The sequence below is a fragment of the Chionomys nivalis genome, chromosome 14, assembly GCF_950005125.1.
Source record: "Chionomys nivalis chromosome 14, mChiNiv1.1, whole genome shotgun sequence".
Taxonomy (NCBI): domain Eukaryota; kingdom Metazoa; phylum Chordata; class Mammalia; order Rodentia; family Cricetidae; genus Chionomys; species Chionomys nivalis.
Window position 1 is genome coordinate 29754684 of NC_080099.1, and position 23244 is coordinate 29777927.

The following is a 23244-nucleotide window of genomic DNA, read 5'->3' on the forward strand; positions in this document are numbered from 1 at the left end:
TACCTTGTACCTTTAACTGTCTGATCAGCTTCAAATGCTAGTAAAGGTCATTTGGTTGGCTGAAATGGATCTTATGCTTGTCCCTTGGGTATGGAACGACATGGGTCTTAATTACTACCTTGGTATCTCTAGAAAACAGCACGTTCTCATAGACAGAGTGGTGACAGAAAAAGAACAGATGCTGCACATTGAGAAGTTCAAGTGGCACTGACATTCCTGACTGACATTCCCGACTGACGTTCCTGACTTCACTCACTGAAGCCACGCAGTTTCTTCAGATTCAGTGACCTGGAACCTCAGAAGTCTGTGGTGTGATCTTCCCACTGACATGCTAGAATTCTAACCTCCAGGAGGATGATGTTAGAGAGGAGGTGGTTCAGTCCTGATGGTGGTGATGGTCTCACGAGTGTGATTTGTACCCTTTTAAGAGAGGGGCCAATGGTAACTTGCTTCCTGTACTCTGTAAACACAAAGCAAGAAGGCACTACCTGCCAATCAGGAAGCAGTTCTCATCACACCAAATCTACTAGTGCTCAAGCTTAGACTTCTGAGTCTCTAGAACTTGAGAAAAAAAGAGACGATTGCTTAAACTATCTCGTTACACTATTTTGCTCCATAACAGCTCAAATATACAAAGACAGTATCCTGAAACCCATACTTTATTCACCCATGTTTAGGATATAATATATATTATTGTAAAATACGTAATGCTGAACACTGTTTCTTGCAACCAAGAGAATGCTGATCTTTCCTTTCTGGTAAAAGGTAAGTTCATTTTCCTCCTCTGACAACTTGCAAGCAGCAGTGATTATGACTCAGCCAGCACGGGACAGTTCTGTTCCTCAGTCACCACTGCTCCTGTGCTACTCTTTTCTCTTGAGTTCTGCAATCTTTTTTTCCTTTGATTTTTTTAAGAGATTTTTAAAAATACAGTTTGCATAGCTATCCCCATACCCACTCCCTTCCCTCCTCCCACCCCACCCCCCTCAATCCACTCCTCAGAAAGGGTAAGGCTTCCCATGGGGAGTCAAAAAAAGGTCTGGCACTTCACTTCGAGGCAAGATCAATGCCCTTCCTGCTATATCTAGGCTAAGCAAGGTATCACTCCAGAGAGAATATGTTCATAGATGCCAGTTCAAGCACTAGGGATAAATTCTGATCCCATTGCTCATTGTGCCACAGGCTGCCCAGGCCTCACAATTGTCACCCACATTCAGTGGGCCTGGTTTGGTCTTATGCAGGTTCCCCGCTATCAGTCCAGAGTCAGTGAGCTCTCACTAGCTCAAGTCAGCTGTTTTTGTGAGTATCACCATCATGGTCTTGATCCCTTTGCTCATATTATCGCTCCTCCCTCTCTTGGACTGGCCTCCGGTAGATTGGTCCAGTGCTTTGTCATAAATCTATGTATCTGCTTCCATCAGTTGCTTGATGAAGGTTCTACGATGACAATTAAGGTAGGCATCAGTACGATTCCAGGGGAAGGCCAGTTTAGGTGTCCTCTTCACTGTTGCTTTTAGTCTTAGCTGGGGTCATCCTTGTGGATTCCTGGGAATTTCCCTAGTGCCATGCTTCTCGCTAGCCCTTTAATGGCTCCCTCAATCAAGATATTGCTTTCCTTTCTCTCCCTCTCTGTCCTTCCTCCACCTTGAACATCATATTCCCTCATGTTTTTCTCATCTTTCCCCCTTCTCCACTTCTCCTCAAGACCAATACCACCCTTGGGCATATACCCAAAGGATGCACACTCATACCACAAGGGCATTTACTCAACTGTGTTCATAGCAGCATTATTCATAATAGCCAGAACCTGGAAACAACCTAGGTGCCCCTCAACCAAAAAAACAGATAAAGAAAATGTGGTACATTTACACAATAGAGTACTTCTCAGTGGTTAAAAAAAAATGACAGCTTTAACTATGCATGCAAATGGATGGAACTAGAAAAAAGCATCTGGGTAACCCAAACGTGGTATGTACTCACTCATAAGTAGATATTAGACGTAAAGCAAAGGATAACCAGCCTATAGTCCAAAATCCCGGAGAAGCTAGGTAACAAGGAAAGCCCTAAGAGAGACATATGTGGATCCCCCTGTGAAGGGGAAACAGATAAGATCTCCTGGAACAATTGGGAGTGTGGGGGTGGGCAGACCGAGAAGGGAGGACTGAAGAGCTCTGATCCTTGTCATGCAGGCAGATGGATCTCTGACTTCTGCATGCTACAGGCTGAGCTCACAGCTTCGCTCAAGAGTGCTCTAATTAAAGAAACTCCCTGGATATAAACCTGAAGTCTGATGACGCTAGGTCTTCCCATCATGTTTAACCTCCCAGAGATCTTTCCAAAGATGCCATAATGATTTGTTTGGGAAATTTCCTCCCCAAATGTCAACTGGAGCACTGTTTGCTGTGAAATCAGAACACATGAGAGTAATCAGATCTGCTGGGAAGAGGGTAGTTTGGAATTCTTACTTTCCAAAACATTTCACAATTTCATATGTGGTTTCTTTTTCCCTGACAACACGCTATCCTATGGTATCCCAATCTAGTTATAAAGGCCCCCAGGCCATATTCTACAGCTCAGTCAGCACACAGTCCAACAAAAGTTCTGCTCATTTCTAATACATCTAAACTGTTTGGCACGGGCTTATCAATGTGCATTGGCTTATCAAACAGAAAGATTAACATCTAGTTTGTGGATTTGCTTTTGCTTGAACACAGATGTACTCGGAAAACATAATCAAGACATCGTGTTCAAATATTTTTGTTCAATTTTGGATTATATTCCAGAAGAAGTAGGGGGAAAGCCCACTAAAATTTTTTTGGTAAGAACTAATGAGTTAAATAAAGAGCAGATTTTCAACACATCAGAAATATTTTTGGAGCATTAGAGGGAAGAACTTGAAACTCGTCTTTTTGTTTGTTGGCATAGTTTGGCAATCACCACAACTGTTTACATGGGGAACATGAGTCAACCTAATTGAACATGATGTCAACGTGTTTTGGAACCAAATCGTGTGGAGAATATGATGGAATTATACTCTGGCGCCAGAATCAAATATGTCAGAGCTGGAAGAGCGGAGATGGATTCAACTTCATCCTCTCATTTCAGAAATGAGAGGATTGGGCCCAAACTGCTGAAACAACATGCCCGAGAGCAGATAGCTGGCCATGTGCAGAGGTCTCATGAATCTGACCTTGTAATTGCCATCTTTTTTCTACATTTTCATAGAGATGGGGATATATTTTTCTCTATCACCTCCTTATAATTAATCCTAAATATATAAGAAAATAGTCACCCTAACTTATCACCTAGAAATACCGTCTTTGATAATATGTATGTACAGTTTGTACATATATGTGTGCGTGCTTGTGTGGGTGTGTGTACACTAAATACGTAGGGAGCTGTAGCTGCAACCAGCTAAGAGCACAGCAGCATGTCCAGTCCAGATGACAGGATTCCACAGCACTCTCCTTCTCCTCAGGCTCTCACATTCTTTCTGCTCCCTTTTCAGGATGCTCTTAGGGACCTGGAGGAAGGAGACCTGATATGGATGACATTCACAGATGACCACTCAACACACACGTACCATCGTTTTGACCAGTCAAGAGTGTCTGCATTGACTTCTGATGGCTGCAGAAGAAGTTTCTCCGCCCAAGGTTGAGAGGAGGACTAACCTACGGGTAGAAACTTCACTATTTAGAAGGCAGTTTGACAACATGTCATCTGGACGCCACATGGCTGCTGTGCTATAACCTGACTGCAGCTAAGGTGCCCTACACAGGACCTGTGCAAGGTCAGGCCAACAAGATTAACTGATACTCCATCAGAGAGCACTGATTAGACTCAGTGGGTTACCAAGAGAGAGCAAAACATTGCTAGGAGGTTTCCTTCTAGGGACTGTGAATTCCCTAGTCACAAGTTTGTGAAAGTGTATGGTATCAGGCGCGAATTCCCTCTTGTGGAGCAAACCTCACATTTGATAGAAGGCAGTTGCTTACCTCCATCATCTTTATGTGACTACTTTCCTGAGGGGCATATCTTGTCTGGCCTGTCACCATTATAGCCTTCAGTATCAACCACATGGAAAGACCATTGGTGACAGTTCTCCACTAGCCTGCTTCTAGCATTGTGAATGTTCTCCAGCAAGGAGGCTGTCTACAAGTCAATTCCAGCTTGGTTTCTGTATGTCCTGTAACCAAAGTGTGTTGTGGCTTCAGCAATAGAGTTTTACTATTTTTTGTAGGCAACCACCAAGGGCAAAGACAATAGCCCACGCTGTTTTGGGAACATCTCTGGTTTCCTGACCAATGACTTGTAAGGAGACATCCCACACACCCAACATTAAGGTTTTCATTTAACGACTCATGTCTTCTGAGTAGAATCCCAGAAAACCGAAGGAAAATAAATATTTATACAAACTGGAGATTATGGAGAAGACATTAAATTTTTCTAAAGGGAAAACTAAGTTTCTTGGATAAATGTAGGGGAAGGCAACAATTTGCTCCAGTCCTGACATATTGGGGACAGAGAAGAGTGCGATTTCCTGTGGAGGTTTGATTATAAGATTTGAATCTCCAGGGTCAATCAACAGTAGGTGTCATGGACCTGGGGTCAAACCTGTGTATCACCTAAGCTGTGCTCTCAAGATTGCGTCTCCATTGTCTTATCAGAAAACCCCTTAGGTTAATTTGCTTGGTTATTAGCATCCTTTTGAATTCTTTGAGTTCTTCAGACATATTAATAATTATTCCTTTGACTTCTATGCTTTGAGTTTTTTCTAAGATTTTTGTTTGCTTTCTTATTAGAGATACTTACTACAGGTTTGGTGATCTTTGGGGGAGATGTACCATCGTTTTTGTTTCCATATTTCTTGTGTTTTTGTGATGTGTCCCAGGCATCTGGATTTGACTGTATCTTTCCACCAGTTTTCTAAGCACATCAGTAGGCAGTTGATCTAGGTAGCATGAGACGTCTTGAGGAAAGACAGAGTGAACGGTAGCAGGCCTCTTCCTAGAAGCCTGAGCTACTATAAAGTGTTCTAAGGTCAGGTGTTCTACTAGATAGCTTTGAAAAGGTCAAAACAATCAGGGTGGCCTTGTAGTCTGGGTGCCTAGAGAGAGCGCCTTAGGGGAGAGAGAATGGATTTAGAGTGGAACTGGGTCAGGTCTCTTACTGGGGTGGCCTCCTGGACTTGGCGTGCGTGGAAAGACTGTGTCATACTCCTGGAGGCGAGGTCCTGGTAAGAACAGATAGGGTTTTATACCACCTGCGGAATTAGGTGGGGGCACATTGGTGTGGGGACAAAGCAAGAGAGGGGCCTGCCTGGTGGTAGAAGCAGTGCGTGCTGTCAGGAGCGTGAGGAGGAGATTGGGGAAACCTGTGAAGAGGGTGGAGCAGGGTCTCATTCGTGGTGGGGGCAAATGTGAGAGCCTAGGTCCTTTGCCTCCTCTACAATATTGACAAAGCAATAGCTGATTTCATAATGTTGCCGTACATGATAGTGCATGTAAAAATACACAACACCCTATGTTGAGTCTATGGGCTGGGCATATCGTATGCTATCAGGAGGAATAGTTTTTCTCTCTACTTTCTTGCACCTGGACTGATCTTTGACTTTGACGTGATGTGTGAGTTCTGAGGCGTCAGCCCTTGTTTTTAGGAAGCCTTGTCCTGGGCCCATGAATGGAAGCCAAGGGAGACAACTGAAAGATGACTGGTCACATAGAGAAGGGATCTGCTCTAGCCCACACATTGCTGAGGTGGCAAAGGAGGATGAGGCTGTCTGGTATCTTCAGCGGAGGCAAATCTCCACCTGGATGTAGGAGCATGCACAGCCCAGCGGATAAATTATGAATTTAATTATGAAATTAATGCACAGCCCAGTGGATAATTATGAAATTATGCATGCTTAGGCATTTGTTAAGGCCCCCACACATGCTTTCTCAGTGCCCCTGTGTTTGTGCCCACTTTTGAGTTTGGTTTTCCCTGGGGGGTAATTTCTTTTGGTACTCTGCCTCATTCTGAGGCCCCATGTGTGTCTGCTCCTTCTCAAGCTTGATGACCGCGGACACAGAGGATGTTTTCCTGTAGTGCTGGTATGCTTTGGTATGCAGCTGTGAGCAGCTGTGCTCTTTCAGGGCTCCAGGAAGAGCCACTGCCCGCTGATGGCTAGGATGTGCAACAATAATCCAGCAATAGAGAAAAGAGTTGCAGGGAGTGGGGGCTTATTTTCTGAAGTTTCACGAAGACATCGTCTTTACCAGAATTGAAGTCCAACACCCAAACCAAGAAAATTTTCATTAAATGTGAGTCTTATTTATAAGCCTCAGACATATAATTGATACAGAGCTTCATAATTTGTAAAACAGCTTCAACAACTTTATCCTTAACTAGTCTTCACAAGAATCATAAGGAAGCTTCCCCCAACCCCGCTTTTTTTCCATTTTATAAAAATTTTAACCTGTGTTAGTGAGATGACTCAGTAGGTAAAGACACTTGCCACCAAATGGTAAAGACACTTGCCACCAAATCTGATGAACCAAGTTTGATTCCCCCCCCCCCCCCCCAGGATCCATATAGTGGAAGGAGAGAACGAGCCACTACAAGCGGCCTTTTGACCTCCTCACACTTCATTGCACACATGGGTATGTGTGTGCACACATACACACACAAATAAATAAATGTAAGTAAACATTTAAAAAGCTACCAGGTGTTAGTGATTCTTAAGCCCTTGGATCAGAAGTTAGAAGCAGAGTTCCTGCTCTCTTCCCTTGGTGTTGGTTTTGGATTTTGTGTGTTCACTTTCATGACCACTGATGAGGGAATGTCTGATGATCACTGAGGACAGGGTGTTCAGGTTTAGAGTAAGAGGCTCACTTTGGGGGTACATTTCATCTTGTCCTCTTGGCATAGCCCCTGAGACCCACCTCCTCAGTGTGCTGTTGGCATGATTTCCACTCCCTAGAGTCCTTGCTTTAGGATGAAGCATTTCATCTTGCCTCTTCCTTCCTTCCTTCCTTCTTTCCTCCTTCCTTCCTTCCTTCCTTCCTTCCTTCCTTCCTTCCTTCCTTCTTTTCCTTCCTTCCTTGTGGGAGTCTTCTGTTTTGTGTTGATTTCATTGGTTAAATAAAGAAACTGCCTTGGCCCTTTAATAGGACAGAAAATTAGGTAGGTGGAGTAAACAGAACAGAATGCAGGGAGAAAGAAGCCGAGTCAGGCAGTCGCCATGATTCTCCCACCCGACACAGACACAGGTTAAGATCTTTCCTGGTAAGCCACCTTGTGGTGCTACACACATTATTACAAATGGGTTAAAGCAAGATGTGAGAGTTAGCCCGTAAGAGGCCAAAACTAATGGGCCAGGCAGTGTTTAAAAGAATACAGTTTGTGTGTAATTATTTCAGGTAAAGCTAGCCAGGCGGCGGGAAGCGGCCCACAGCTCCCTACAATCTTTCCTTCCTTCCTTCCTTCCTTCCTTCCTTCCTTCCTTCCTTCCTTCCTTCCTTCCTTCCTTCCTTCTTTGATTCCTTCCTTCCTTTCTTTAAATTGTAAAATGGAATGTTTCATGTTTTCACACAGTTTGGGCCCCAAAGTATCTCCTTAGGTTTCTGTCTTATGGCAGCAAAAACTATATTGGCTGCAGATCATGTATGAAGTGCAAAGTAGCCCAAATAAGCAGCATTAAGGAGGAATGGTTAGTAGCAGAGGCCATTGACATGCTTAAGACTAGGGAAGTTAGCAGTGAGGAAAGTGGAAATCAGAACCCTAGGAAATACCGTGTTACACACGGCATGAACAACAGGAAGAAAACAATACATGTTGGTCACCTGTGGAGAAAGAAGAATCCTTATGCACTGCCAGTAGGGACTTAAAATGTTTAACAACATTTTAAAAATCAGTTTAGAAAAATTGAGACTGGCGGCAATGCCTGTATTTTCAACATTTGGGAATCTAAGGATTAGAGGATCTCAAGTTCTAGCCCAACCTGAACTATATCACAACACTCTGTGTCAAAACAAACATCTCAATATCTAAACTCAAACAAACGAAAGAACTGGCTCCTCTCAGAGATAAACACAGCCGAGAATGCAGATCAGCGGAGCAGTGGTTGTCTAACATGGATATTGGGTTCAATCTCCAGCAGTAAGGAAAAAACCACTAAAGAGCTAAAAGTATAGTTTCCACATAACTTAACAATCTCTCTACTAACACTTATAAAACGGAAGCAACGTGTTTGTTCATGCAAAATGTGCTTCCCGGCGTTGTGCGTAACAGCAGAAGTGAAAAGAGATCAGTTTCACACCAGCTGACGGATAGATGAATAAATATGGGCTATCCATTCCAATGGAATTTTATTTAACCATAAAAAGAAATTAAGTACTGATATAGACCACAAAATGGATGACCCTCAGAGCATGGTGTCAAGTGAGAGAAACCAGTTGCCAAACATTGCATATTATATAATTCCATTTATATGAAATGTCCTGAATAGGCAAAACCACAGAAACAGAAAAAGACTCTTGGCCGCCCCGGGCTGTAGGGGGACAGGAAGTAATGACTACACGATGTAACATTTCTTCCTGGAGTGGTAAAAGTGCTTGAAAATGGACTATGATGATGAACATCCTCCTCCGTGAAAATACAGCCAATACATCATATACTTAAAGCAGACGAATTGTAGGGTATGAGAGCCATGTTTCAACAAGGCTATTAAGAAAAGAGAAGGGAGATGAAAGCCTTGACTCAATATATCAGCGTGCCAAAAGCTGAGCCAGTGCCAAGGATATTTATGTTGAGGGGGAGAAATAATCAGACTATATATAAGACACGGAGGTGCAAGACCAAAACGCAAAGGTGTACCTCCATCGTGAATCGGTAAGGCTGTGACCCAGACTGAGGGCTGTGCCGGCTGAACAGTAAGGGTAATCTTCTTTTCAACCGCTCTTCTTAAAGGCCTGGCTTTTGGCTCCCCAAACAAGGAGCACTGTAGAGAGTTGGAGCTGACTGATTTTAATGAGAGCCTATGCCTCAGCGCTTTCTAACAAGCTAGCATTTAGGTCCCGTGCTGGCAGTGGGAGAAGGGGGGGGAGTTGGTTCTCTTTTGATCAGCTAATATAGTAGGGGCACTAGCCATTACGGTCTCCGTTGGCCTTTCAGCTCTCGCCGTTTTCCTGTGTGGAGGTGCCGTGATTGCACATTTCAAGTTGAGCAAATCAAGACAGAGAGAACGGTGATTGGTCACGTCGCACACAAACAGCAGCGGCCCTGGCGTATGGTGCCAAATCAACCTCTAAGCAGAGCCTTCCGTGCGCGTTAGTGTGATTCAGAAATCCCCAGTTCACACCAGCACAGGCATCTGCCAACAGGAGTCTGTGGCTGGCAGACTTGAGAAATGGACAAAAGCCCTAGCTGCAAACAACAGTGTCCGTCGTCCCCCCCCCCCCCCCCCCGCAAGACAATACTGATTGCATCTCAGCAGGTCAGATTGGATTTACTGTATTTGCCAAGTAAAGGGACAAGTCATGAGCCCTGCCATCCAAAGGCAGAACTCCAAAAGAGGCCTGCTGAGCTCTGGTACCCCATCTGATACATCTCTCTCTTCTATGTAGTCCTTCCAGCTAGCTGCACCCCTGCCTCTCTCCAGCAGCTGCTGTGATCTCGGAGGTCAGGCGAGCACGGGTTGAGGGTATGAGGACACCTGCCTCTTGCAGGCAAAGATGAACAAATGACACCATGTGTTGCCCCAAATGCCAGTGGCCCCGGCAGCATGTGTTAGGCCCTTGCAGATCTGTGTGCCTCATGAGCGTGGGTCCTTCTTTTCATTTCTGGAGCAGGGAACAGATGTTCCATCAAAAGACACATTGAAAATAAAGATAATTATGCAGTAAGAGGCTTAATTACATCAGCTTATTCAGGTCCACTTAATTGCCTGACAGCCCAAGTGCCTCCCACTTATTTGCGGCAGAGGCTCTCGTGTTTTGCTGGTTTATCAAATCCTTTGATGGCTCGAGGAAGATGTTATTGACTTAGCAATTCAGAAAATATCAATTCTTCACATACAGCTGGTAGAGGAAAATGTAAATATTTTTAACAAGCAATAAAGAATCATGGTTCTCCTCGTGCCGGCTTATGGCATCCTATAAACGATTAATAACGACGATGACTCACAAAGGTAAGACCCAAGTAGATATTTCATCTTTAGCTGTCTCTTGGTCATATTTGCAGACTTTCTGTCATATTAAAATCCTGGGGAGAAGGTGATTTGGTCATTAAAAGAGGCCATTTGCCTTATGTGACAATCAAGCAATTGACCCCAAGAAAGCTGTTTTATGGGGCTGTTTTCAACTCTTGCTAACTTTAAAGATATAGATTAGCTCTGTTCCAGACTGACGTCCCGTCTCTCTTTGCCCTCACCCCATATTACCGGTCTTGTCAAAGCAATCATTTTACTTACTCTTTATTTTTCTTTTACTATTCATTTTCTTCTGCCAAAGCTTGCAAATGAACCCCTGCTCATTTCATTTCTCAAGAAAAAAAAAAAAAGAAAGAGAAGAAACATTTTTTACAAGCCTCAAACAAGACAAATTCTGACTTTTTTTTTCTCACTAGTCCTCATCCCATTCTTGTGTGAACTCCTCCACCATGGGTTCCAGAAAATGCTTCCTCCTGGATTTGCCCTGAAATCAGCAGGAATCCTAGCAGAAGGCAGGAGCCGCATCCCCACACACTGGTTGAAGAGAAGACGTGGAACGGATGAATACAGGCAGGATTCCCACATCTGTCACAACAGCGCTAGTCGTAGTATCATACAGAGGACATGAAAATTAATCTAGGTGTCTACAAAGGATCGTGAAAATGTGCTGCATAAATACGATGGAATAACACGAGCTATAAAACAATGACGCTTCCATTAGGCACAGCATGGATGAGCCTGGAAGACTCCATATAAACTGAAACAAGCCAGACACAGAAACACAGATACTGAATATTCTTACCAATCCACAGAAGTTTAAAAGGCTGACCCTATGGAAGTGTAAAACAGAATAGTGGTTACCTGCGGCTGGAGGTAAAGGAGATGGGGAGAAGATGATTGATGGGAAGGAATGCACACTTGGGAAGGAAAAATTGCTTCTAGTAGCTATGTAGAACAATAGTTATTCTGGTTGACAATCAATTGAATATTTCTAAACAGCTAAGAGAAGACTAAATATTTTCAGCAGAACCATATGACTTCCAAGTTGGTGAGTATGCCAATTATTTGATCATTACAAAGTATTCATTGAAACAACACAGCGTATTCCATAAACATATCGAGATACTACCTGACAATTAAAAAAAATTTAATTTTAAAATAGAGGAGAGGAAGACGAAGTGGGGTTCAGGAAATGAGGAAGAAGGGTACATACACTGGGGCTAGAGAAATGTGACCACCCTGGGGGACAAGGTATGTGAGCCAGAATCACCACCTGTCACAAGCTGTGGGCTTCACATAGGGTTGTGGAGAACCTGGGAGGGGCAGCTGGGAAGCAATAGCATGTCCTCACTCTCTTCCTGGCCTCTGATCTGCATCAGATTTCCCCATGGGCCACCTTAGACCCACTCTCAGAGACCAGGGAGACACATGCGGTACTCGTGTAGGTGGGTCTCCCAGGCTATCGACACATCAGGGCTCCAGTAGGAAGGGGGGAGGGGATACCTACAATATCACCACCTTCTTGGCCCCATCTCTTAACACCTCTTCCCCGATTATCTATGTATCCACTCCCCCGACAGCTCTGCCTGTCCTTCTCTTCCACCTCGGTTGTACTACGTAGTCCTCAGCTTCAGGTGCCGCCTTGATATTAGGTGTATTTATGTCTTTCTTTCCTAAATTTCCCTTGCTTGATATGTCCATGTCACATGACAGTCTTGCCTAGCATTTGCACATAGCCAAACTAAAGCCACCTTTTCTCTGAATTCAGCTCTCTCAGAATTCATCCCGTGAGTTAATGCTCTCTTCCCACAGTTAGGATGGAACTGTCTTCTTTTCTCCAACTATATCCTGACCGCAGAGGGTGAAGTTCTTCACTCTCCCTTCTCTGTCTTCACTATAAGAGCAAACAAAAGGAGGACTGTGTGTGCTCTTTGGCTTCTCTTGTTGAACTGCTACGCTGTGTCATCTGTGTTGTGTCTGAATTTAGCCTTCTAAAATAGTTTGCATTTTGTCAAAGTTCCAGGCAAAAGTTTTAACATTAAACAATACAGCCCTTACTGAGACTGCTTTCCATCACCCACCCCATCACTTCCAACTTCTAGTTCTATCCTTATAGCCTACTACAGAATCCCTTAAGGCAGCTTGTCAGTATTTACGTTTATAACTTAAATGCTACTCTCAGCCTTCATTAGAGAAACTTCTTTTTTTTCAGTTAACCCCCGTGAATACAGGAATACATGATTGATCAATACCCTGAGGCTAACAGACGTTCCGTGATCAGCACTACACAGGCCATTTATACCAACCACCCCATCAAAAGCTCAGGGAACATTCCAGAAGAGGAGTGGAAAGAATGTAATACCCTGAAGATAGGGAGAAAGGCTTCAAAATGTTGTCTGTCCTCAGGACATGATACAGCGGATGTAATCACAACCTTCTAGAAGCTGCACTTGCCCGCACTGGGCCCGTGCAATACCAGACCTGTCAACAGGCAGTCAGGGATCAGGGAGGGGGCCAGGAAGGTTTATTCCTCCCTGGTAAATTATTGGCTACTGGTAGGTACTAGGGAAGGGGTAGGCCTTGTTTCCGCCTATGGACCTACTGATGAACCACCAGATTCCAGTGTACAGCACCCAAGGTCACAAGTGGCCTTGATTAAATTCAAGGAGTCACAAAGCAAACTTCCTGATTTTTTTGGCTCTTACAATCTTTCCACCCGCTCTATACAATGTTCCCTGAGCTTTAGGTACAGGTGTTTGTTGTTTTGTAGATGTATCCACTGGCACTGGTCTCCACTCCTCCATTCTGTATACTCTTATTGCCTATACTTTGATGAGTTGTGAGTCTTTGTGTTAACCTCCACCTACTACAGAAAGAAAGATGACAGATGAATGAAACTATAAATATAACAAGTTATTAGGAGTGGTTTTGATATTACATCCATATTACAGTAGTAGGCTCTCTACTAGGGCCTATGTCTTGTCTCCCCAGAGGTTCTTGGCTCTGTTAATGACACCAGGTATTGCTTTCATCTTGTAGAGGGGGCCTTAAATCCAATCACAAAGTGGTTGGTTACTACTGTGATGTTGTTACCCATAACAAACCAGTGGACCTCTCTTGTCAGACTGGTGTTTACTGTAGGTCTTCAGGTTTGAAGATAAAATTAATGATTACTTTTCTCCAGTAGCATGCATGGTACCTTCCAGAACTATGAAAGCTAGCCAACGGGGATATGGTAGCTTGCAACCATCTGTAACTCAGTTTCCTGGAGGTATGAAGCCCTTTTCTGGTACCATATTTGAGGGCACCAGGCATGCATATAGTGCACGTACATGCTCATAAGACAAAAACTCATATGCATAAAACAATAAAATAAATAAACCAATGAAACTCTTTAAATGTACCAGATTTTCATTATCTGATCACCAATTGAGGAACACTCAGGTTGTCTCCATTTCTTGGCTGCCAACTCAATTTGGTTAACATTTAGGGTCCTATAAAAAGGGAAAATAGTTAAATATAGGCAGGTTAGCAAAAAATGAGCTCAGAAAACAAAGAAATAAGCAAGGCTCTCAACTGCCAGTGGTTTACAAACACCAGTGAAGTGCCTGATTACATCATGAAAATGCAAGCCACTGGGACACTGGGACTGAGAGCTACTTATTTTTAGACAATTTTGTGTGATATATGTATATATATGACTTCTTGAGAAAGTAAAGCTACCCAGTAGGCACTCCCTCAATTAAATTAAAAACGTAACATCTGCTTTAGTCCTCAAGGCATTAGTCATTCTTCTTCTATTGAAATTTTTGATAACAACATAAAGAAAAGCCCTATTATGATGGTTGATAAGACCCTCCCATTTTTCTTCCCCACTCCCACACTCTAGAATTTGCAGGTGAGATAAGAGACACTAAGCCATCTTGTCTGGTCTGATGCTTGTCTCTACCCTTCAAAGGCATTGTTTCCAAGAGGCTCCAAAGAGTGGTCTGCTCAACGGGACAGAGAAGCTGCGCCACTGAGAGACATTTCATCTAGTGCCCATGAACTCGTTTAAAATGAATGCATTACACAGGAGGGCTCCAGTGAGACCCGGAAGTGCCCCGGAAGTGAGAACACACCCCTGTTAACAATGACTCCAGGGAGTCCCTCAGTCTCTACCCATTCCCATGCTCATGCATTAATCTAATTTAGGATCAACTCCGGCATGCCGTCTTCAAAATATAGAAAACGATAGAGAATTACTTCAACGAAGTCATGACACAAAAACACTGTCAATTATTGTTAGTTCCCTGACAAGGAGGATTTATAGACAATCTTATTTATAAAATTATAAAGCCCCTTAGCTACCTACAAGCACCCAGTCACAAACAATGGATTAAACGATTATGCCACCTTTCGAGGACGTGTTAGCCTTCTGTTCTACTATGGTATGTTTTGTGTGTACTTACACACATTAATTGTCTCTGGATGAAGTCTAATTTTCTTCTTAGAATAGCAAGTCCCACTTAACACAGAGTTACCACACTTTCCATAGAGAAAAAAAATTTACATTAAAATCTAAAATTTTATCTATTGATGTGTAGTGTTTGTGATGTCGGTATTGATTGTGGGCACATGTGTGCCTTGCCATATCCATGTGGAGGTCAGAGGACAATTTTAGGGACTCAGTTCCTCTTCCATCTTGTCTGAAGCAAGGACTTCCTTGTTGTTTCTGTAGCTGCCCTGTTCTTGTGAACCTCCAGCTGATCCTCCTAGCTCCACCTCCCACCTTGCTTTAAGAGTCCAGGACGACAGATGCATATCCCATAGCTGGCTTTTTACATAGGCTGCAGGGATGGACTCAGGTTGTCCGGTTAGCACAGAAAGTATCTTTCATCTGATAAGCCATCTTTCTGGCCCCAAGAAAGATCATTTGTTTGTTTGTTTGTGCTGCTGCTGCTGGTAGTGGTGGTGGTGCTGATGGTGGTGGTGGTGATGATGGTAGGGGTGGTGCTGATGCTGATCCTGATGCTGGTGGTGTCTGTGTGTGTATGCATGTATGCCACATATGTGTGAGTACACAAGGTTAAAATGGGCATCATGTGCCCTGGTGCTGGAGTTACAGGCAACTGGGAGCCACCTAATGTGAGTGCTGATAACCAAACCAGGGTCCCATAGAAGACTAATTGTTGGGGGGCTGCAGACCCCTGTCCCCTTGGCTTTCTTTGCCTGCCTCGGACCCTTTGGCTGCTGGAGTGAACGGAGGAAAACAACTTGTTTACCTGTGCCTGCAGCTGCTCTGAGCAGGAGCCCTTGATGGCAGGGGAGTGGGTTCTGGTGGGTTTTACAGCTGGAAATCTTGAGAGCTGGGGCGTGGCAATCAGTTAAGGATCCCTATTTCAGCTGCCCCTGAGTGCAATAAAGTTGGCATTCTTGTATCAAGGGTGACCCATGTTCCCATGTCTCTGTCTGTCTGTGTGCAAGTGTTTTTAAGTTTTTAAGTCTTCAGTTTTTAAGTTTTTAAGTCTTCAGCCTGGTTCCCGGCTTGCATACCATAGAGCATAGAACAGACGCTATATTTTTACAACTAGTGAGCACTTCTAACCTCTGAGCCTTCTCTCTAACCCCAGAAAAACATTTAAAGTCATTAAATAGTGACTTTAATCCCATGCTCCAACCACAAATCTTGCAAGCAAATGCTAATGAATTTTGGAAATCTTCCCAATGAAATTCAAGGTTTCAAATTTCTTCTCATTCTATACTACACTAGCTATTCTTTTAAAGACAGCCATGAAGGTTGGCCATCTGTGATTAGAAATCATGAAACTGCTTCCTCCATATTTAGTTGAATGCAATTAGCACATGTTTCAAATTAAGCTTTGCATTATTTTGCCCAGATTTTTTTCAAATAATTTTTTGACAAACTCAGCCTGCTAATAGACTATTTAGGATAACAAAAAATTTTAACAATAACGGCACAGCTATACACCCCTGCTTTTAGGCTTGCAAATTGGGGTTTGCCTGTAAGACAAACATTGGTGTCACATTTGACCAACTGTTCTTGAGGGGTGCTGAAGTTCTGCTGATCTTTGGGTTTTGTGTCCTAAACCCTGAGAGTGTTTTCTTTACCTTTCTGTACCTTGCCCCCCATTCACTTGTTCTTGTACCACGTGTTTGTGTTGCTAAATACATGTTCAACACTGATGTTATTATGACTATGCAAATATATAAGTAGTTTTATACATTTGTAAGTGTGATCACATTTCACGAAGTCCGTGATCTACCACACTCACTATATTTGAAATGCTCCTAGTTTCTCCAGTGCTAATAGTCTGAATGTTTATATGCCTTCATCAACTGCTTTCTTGCTGACCCACAGTTTGCCACTACCATTTTTATGTACCCATCATTCCATTGAAGGAACTGCTTTCTGTGAACCACAGTCTGTGGCTATGAGGATTGAGAGAACTCTAGAACTCCTTTCAGGCTGGTCCCATGTGTCAGGATATCAGGTCCGTTGTCACTCAGAAATTTCCTTCAGGAACCTTCTCTTCTTACTCCTTTGTGTTCTGATTGCAAACCTGTAGCCGCCTCGACGGGTTACTCTGTCTAGGGTTTGTAACCCGCCTGGCTGGCCAGTTATTCCAGGGTCACGGAGAGGCACCACCTGAAAGGCAAGGGCTGATGAGAGAAAGGAGGCTATGCTTATGTTGTCAAAGCCTCCGTTTATTAGGGTCATGGTTACAGCTTATATAGCCCCTGGATCAGGAGCTTGGGGGGCTGGAGCACGGGGTCTTGCCACGCACGTCACGTAAACCAAGAGGTTACAATGGGTCAGGTCACGATTCCTTGGTCAGGAAGTCACAAGGTGACACACCTAGTTGCCTAGATAGTTTGGAATGTGAGGCAGGTTCTGCTAAGAGATAACTCTCTATTAACAGTTAATTTGGGTGTGGGATAGGCTTGGTCAATAAGACTATTCTCAATACAATTGGAAAGTGAAGCCCTCTGTAAAAACTCCTCACGGCGGTGCTTCCTGTAAATTTTGGGGGGACACGGCTCCTGACATATCCCCCTTCCTTTTATAAAAGCAGGCATCTATCAAGTGGAGGGCACCAGGTCAGAGTCTAACCCCGGTGTCAGGTCTAAATGAGAAGGGACTGGGACAAGGAGGGACCCTTCTCCCGGATTGGTCGAGCAATTTACCTCTCCTGGGAACAGAGGGGTGCCTTATGAGTCTTAGGTCGAGTGGGGACCAGGTCTTTTTCCCCCTTACCCGTCCTCGGGTTCCCAGGACCCTGTCTTAGGTTGGGGGATGTCCTGCCATAAGTTGCCCGTCCCTGGAGCTCCTGAAATAAAGGGTATCTAGCAAGACCTAAAATAAGCAGATCTTTGACCACAGGGCACCCTGTCTTAGGCCATGTGGAGGGCAATCCTCGTGCCTGGCACCATGCCATGTTGAGCCGGTTTTTACAACCTCTGTATGGTGTGCTATTCAGGCGAGGGTCCACACTAACTCCCGTCATTGGGCCCCTGCATTTGTCATTAATGAAAAGTCTACGAGGAGCTCCTCAAATAAAAGATATAATGATATAATTTTTGGCACCAATAGCTCCATCTTCCAGACAAGAAGAAAGGGCGTTTTCCAAACCCAGTATTCACCTTTAGTCTGGCCTAAGGTATATCCTCCTTCCTAAATGCCTACTCCACAATAAGATTATGAGTGCTGCCTGCCAAACATTAGGGCAGTGTAAAAGGGATCAAAATCTAACATTTTTAACATATGCATTAAACCTGAATACTTTACAGCATGTGTCAAACTTTTCCCAACATCTATAAGCAGTTACAAATATCATTAGGTCAATTCCAGTAAGAATACATACATTGACAGACATTGTTGTTATCAAATACCACCAGTTCCAGTCTCTGAACAACAGTCAAAACCCCAATCTTCCCCCTTCTTAAGTAAAGAGGGGTTAGTATTTTAATTAAAATGAGTTTTGTGTCCCAAAGTTTAAAACAGTCTAATGTTTAGTCTACACCTCAGCTGCAAAGCAAACAGAATGCAGACTGCAGAGGTAGTTCAACGTTTGTGCTTCAGGGCAGGTGGGCTTCCTGGGTGAGGTGAGCTGTAGTCAGCTATCTGAAGCACATCCTGGCAATTATCTCAGCAGTCTCCCTGGACTCTCTAAAGGCAGCATGACGTCCTGCAGAGTGGCGTAGCAGGTTCTGTTATCAGGCACTCCTCCTTGGGGGCAGAGAAGACCGACCGGACCAAGCATTCCTCTCCAATCTCCTCCGGGAAGTCCTCTGTGGGGTGTCTGCAGCCACGACATCAGGTTTAGCTTTTATATTTTCTTTCTGTGAAAAAAGCATAAATATCTCCTCGACCCCAAATATATATAGGTCGGGTTTTTTTATAATGCATTGCAAGGGCCTTTTTACCTTGCCTTAGTAAAGGTTAGCTTGGTGTCATCATGCTAGATCCGTTTGCATCAGGATCTGTGTGTAACTGTTATAAGTTGTTGTGTGCAACCGTTATAAGTTGCTTTTAAGGAGCCTTGGTATGCTCCATAATTTCTTTTTATTAATTATTAGCCATATGTGTAGTTCTTCCATTGGAAGAGCCATTTGTAAAATTTAGCATAAAATCCTTTAAGGGATTTTTAGCTATAACATTAGCAAAATACAGGTGTGTGAATCGTAGCAATGATCATCTGGGAAAAGATTATTGTTTTGGCCTTTGAATTGAGCAAAGGCAATTGTCCAGAAATCAATCTTAAAATTATCAATGAATCTATTGTTTAGTATAAGAAACATTGATCATAGTCAATATTTTGTTAAACCATCTCCCAGATTTTATCCTGCCCTTTTGTATCAGACAGGCTACTGTTCTAAATTAAGAATTTAATATCTTAACTGACAAAACTGAGAAGGTTTAGCCATAAACAGCATTTTTTATAAAACTGTTGTAGAATAAATTTTACATTTAATATACACACTTGCCATAGCTGTATTATAATTAATATACTGTACCTGTTGGTTTATATTTTACCTGTTTGAGTACCTGCTTGGCAGCTTTCTAAGCTCTCTATTGGAAACTGTTTTTTGTAAGAATTTTACCTATCAGCTCAAGGTCTTCCCATAAGAATATTATAACTAGGGCTTTAACCATTGAATATCTAAAAGCTTATAAGCTATTCTCTTAAGTTGCAAGTCTGCCCCGCAGATAGGAAAATGGAAAAAAGGAAGTATTTTAACTAATGATTTTGGCCTCATTAGACACCACCATGTAGAAGAATAAAAATAGATCCATATCCATCTCAATGTACAAACTTAAGTTTAAATGAGCCAAAGGCCTCAGCATATAAAAATTATGTTGAACCTCACAGAGAAAAAATTTTTGAAGTATACTTTGCCACATCTCAAACACAGCCTCAGTGGCACAAACATTGGGAGAAACCATAAATTATATCTCCTGAATTGAGAAACTTTTGTATAACAAGACTATAGAGTGAGAAAAGATCCTTACTTATCATAAACCCATTTTAAAAATATATGAAGAACTCAGGAAATTAGTTATTAAAAATTTTAATCCAATAAAAATATTTGTTACAAACCTAAACTGAAAACTCTCAACAGACAAACCTAAAAATGACTGAGAGACAGTTTAAAAAAATGCTCAAACATAACATCCTTTAGCCATCAGAGAAATGTAAATTAAAACTCTGAGATTTTATTTTATCCTTGTAAAAATGACCAAGATTAAAAATTATTATTAACAATTTATGCTTAAGAAAATATGGGTAAAGAAAAAACTTCTTGCTGGAAGTGCATACTGGCGTTGGAAGTGTAAACTGACAGTCACTTTTGGATCATACACAGTATTGAAAAACCTGGATAAATCCAGACTTCCCCAGCAGGAAGAAAAGAATCAAAAATCTAGGGCTAGCCTGTTCAACGACCCTGCCCTAGGAACCAGCTGAAGACAAAGCCCTGATAACAATCCCGAAACAGGGAGTTTTTCCCCTGTGATTATCATCACACTGCTCTAGGAACCTGGGAGTGGTCCCGAGAGGCAGGGAGCTGTCCCCCTGCGACCATCACTGGATTTTTGGAATTTTTATGACCCTCCTGGACCACAGGGCTGTGGTCTTTTTTCTAAAAATTTCCTCTCCAGGTCACTAGAGGCCAAACTCTTCCCCCACGTGGGTCATGAGCCTCATGCGATTGCAGCAAGGACGGTCTCCTGCAAGTCATTGGGGGGGCCGTGCCCTCCCGAGACCTGAGTGAGAGTCTCCCCAGCATTGGGAGTCCCTCATTACGGCCATTTTTCAAAATTAGGCAAATATTTACCTTAAAACTTATCAATACCCCTGTTGGGCCTAAATATAAAAGTTTTTTGACCATAAAAACATGTGCTCAGCTATGTTTATAGCAGAACTACTTCATCATAGCCAAAATCTGAAAATAACCCAAGTGTATCTCTTTTACACCTAGGACAAATGAGACATCATCCTTTTAAATATCCATGAATACCATAAAATATCTTGGAGTAACTCCAAGCAAGCAGGACAGAAGTTTTAGGTCCTGTTACCTCTGATTGTGAAGGCGAAAATTTTTTTTTTTTTTTTAAACATTATCACTTGTTAGAGTATAACTCTGGCCCTCGATAAATTTAGTGAGAGGCCTGAGTCTCAGCAGTCTACCCTCAAGCAACACCTGGCAGCAGGAAAGGACCACAAGCTGAGACAATACAACTTCCACCCAAGAGTGGGCGTACAAATGAAAAAACTTGTATGATAAGAACTTTAACTCTTTTAAGAAAAAATTTAAGACATTAGAAAATAAAGATCTCCTATTTTCTTGGGAAAGTAGAAGAAACATAGCAAAAATGACAATTTCACTGAAAGCAGTCTACAGATTCAGTGTAAATGTCCATTAAAAATTATAGCAACATTTTTCACAAAACTTACATACAGATTTAATGCAAATGCACATTAAAATTATAGCAACATTTTTCACAGAACTCAAAAGAACAATCCTCAACTTTATAAGAAAGAAATAAAAATTCAAGATATCCTAAACAATTTTTAAAATCCTCTGAATGTATCACAGTCTTTGATTTTAAAACTTTTTTACAGAACCACAGTACTGAAATTAATCTACCTTAGATATAAATTTATATGCCTACAAACTAAAGATTTTTGACCAAGAATTAAGATTTTAGAATGGAAAAGAAGCACATTTATCTCCTTTTATTGTCCTGAAGCTGTAACTTTTTGAGTCCAGACCTCCTTAAAGCCAACCTGTCTGGCTGCCTCAGCTCCACATGGCAGGAGGCTAAGACACAGGCTCTCTAGCCCTAGGGGGTCTTCTGTGGAATCAGGGTGGAGTTCAGCAGCTTTCGCTTGTCTAGCTCCGTTTGCCCGTTTGTCTAAAATCCTGCCTTTTTCCATAGTGAACTGTAAGTCCCGAATCCGAGAGAAGAGGTCTGAGAGTTCATGCTGTAATGTAAGAACTTGTTTGAGACCTTCTATCTGGGCCTTAAGGGCAGCTTTGTATTGAACAATTTTTGAATCAAAGGCAAGCTATCGGGAGCCGGAGCCGTCAGAGCATAGGGCAGTGGCTGCGGAGTCCTTTTTGGAAACTAAGGAAGACGCGGAGAATAGGGTGTATTTCTGGACCTGTTAAAACTAACCAGGGGCATATTTTATCTATAAAACAAAAAAATGCAACTAAATCTCTTTTTTTTACTCTTACTCCTCTCACCCTGAGTGATTGCTGAAATTCCTTTATGAATTTCTCTTCCTTTGAAAGCGAATGGCCCATGTCTTATGGGACGACAGCGAACCTGCGCCTACCTTATCCTGCAGATCTGTCCGAGTTCTACAGCTGCAGAATCTTCTATTTCTTGTCGTCCCGGGACTGCGCGTCGTCGTCCGGGAAGTTAACCGTGCTCCGAGTCACTGGTTCGGGCGCCACTGTAGCCACCTCGACGGGTTACTCTGTCTAGGGTTTGTAACCCGCCTGGCTGGCCAGTTATTCCAGGGTCACGGAGAGGCACCACCTGAAAGGCAAGGGCTGATGAGAGAAAGGAGGCTATGCTTATGTTGTCAAAGCCTCTGTTTATTAGGGTCATGGTTACAGCTTATATAGCCCCTGGATCAGGAGCTTGGGGGGCTGGAGCACGGGGTCTTGCCACGCACGTCACGTAAACCAAGAGGTTACAATGGGTCAGGTCACGATTCCTTGGTCAGGAAGTCACAAGGTGACACATCTAGTTGCCTAGATAGTTTGGAATGTGAGGCAGGTTCTGCTAAGAGATAACTCTCTATTAACAGTTAATTTGGGTGTGGGATAGGCTTGGTCAATAAGACTATTCTCAATACAATTGGAAAGTGAAGCCCTCTGTAAAAACTCCTCACGGCGGTGCTTCCTGTAAATTTTGGGGGGACACGGCTCCTGACACAAACCCATTGTTCTTATCTTGGAATTTCTGCTCTAGAAAGTGGTAGATTACAAAATGTTCAATAGCATTTACTCTTTCTGTAGTTTTATCCTTTAGAAAACAGAAAATTTCATAATTTTTCTCTTAAAAACATGGTTAATGTGTGACTTGCTCTGATCCATAGACGGTAGTAAACTAAAAAAGGTGTCTCTTTTTCTAGGAACTCTATATACCTGTGTGTCTGTCTGTCTGTTGGATCAATCCATTATCTACCTATCAACCTATAACTGTCTTCTAGCTATCATTGATCATCTATCTCTCATCTGTCCTTCTCTTTGGCTGTCCATTCATCTGTCCGTTTGTCCATCTGTCCTCTATTGTGTCTGTCATTTATCCTATGCCTGTCTATCTGTAATCTATTTTTATCTATGTTTATCTCTGTCTACTATTTATCTATCCATACCTACCTATAATTTATTTTTCTGTCTATGTCTGTCTATCTAATGGTCTTACTACTCCCAATGACTGGAGAATGAGTGAACATGTGATTATAGACTAAACATAGCCTACTCTGACTGAGGCACTTCTACATAAGGCAGCTTATAATTAACCCGGAAGACAT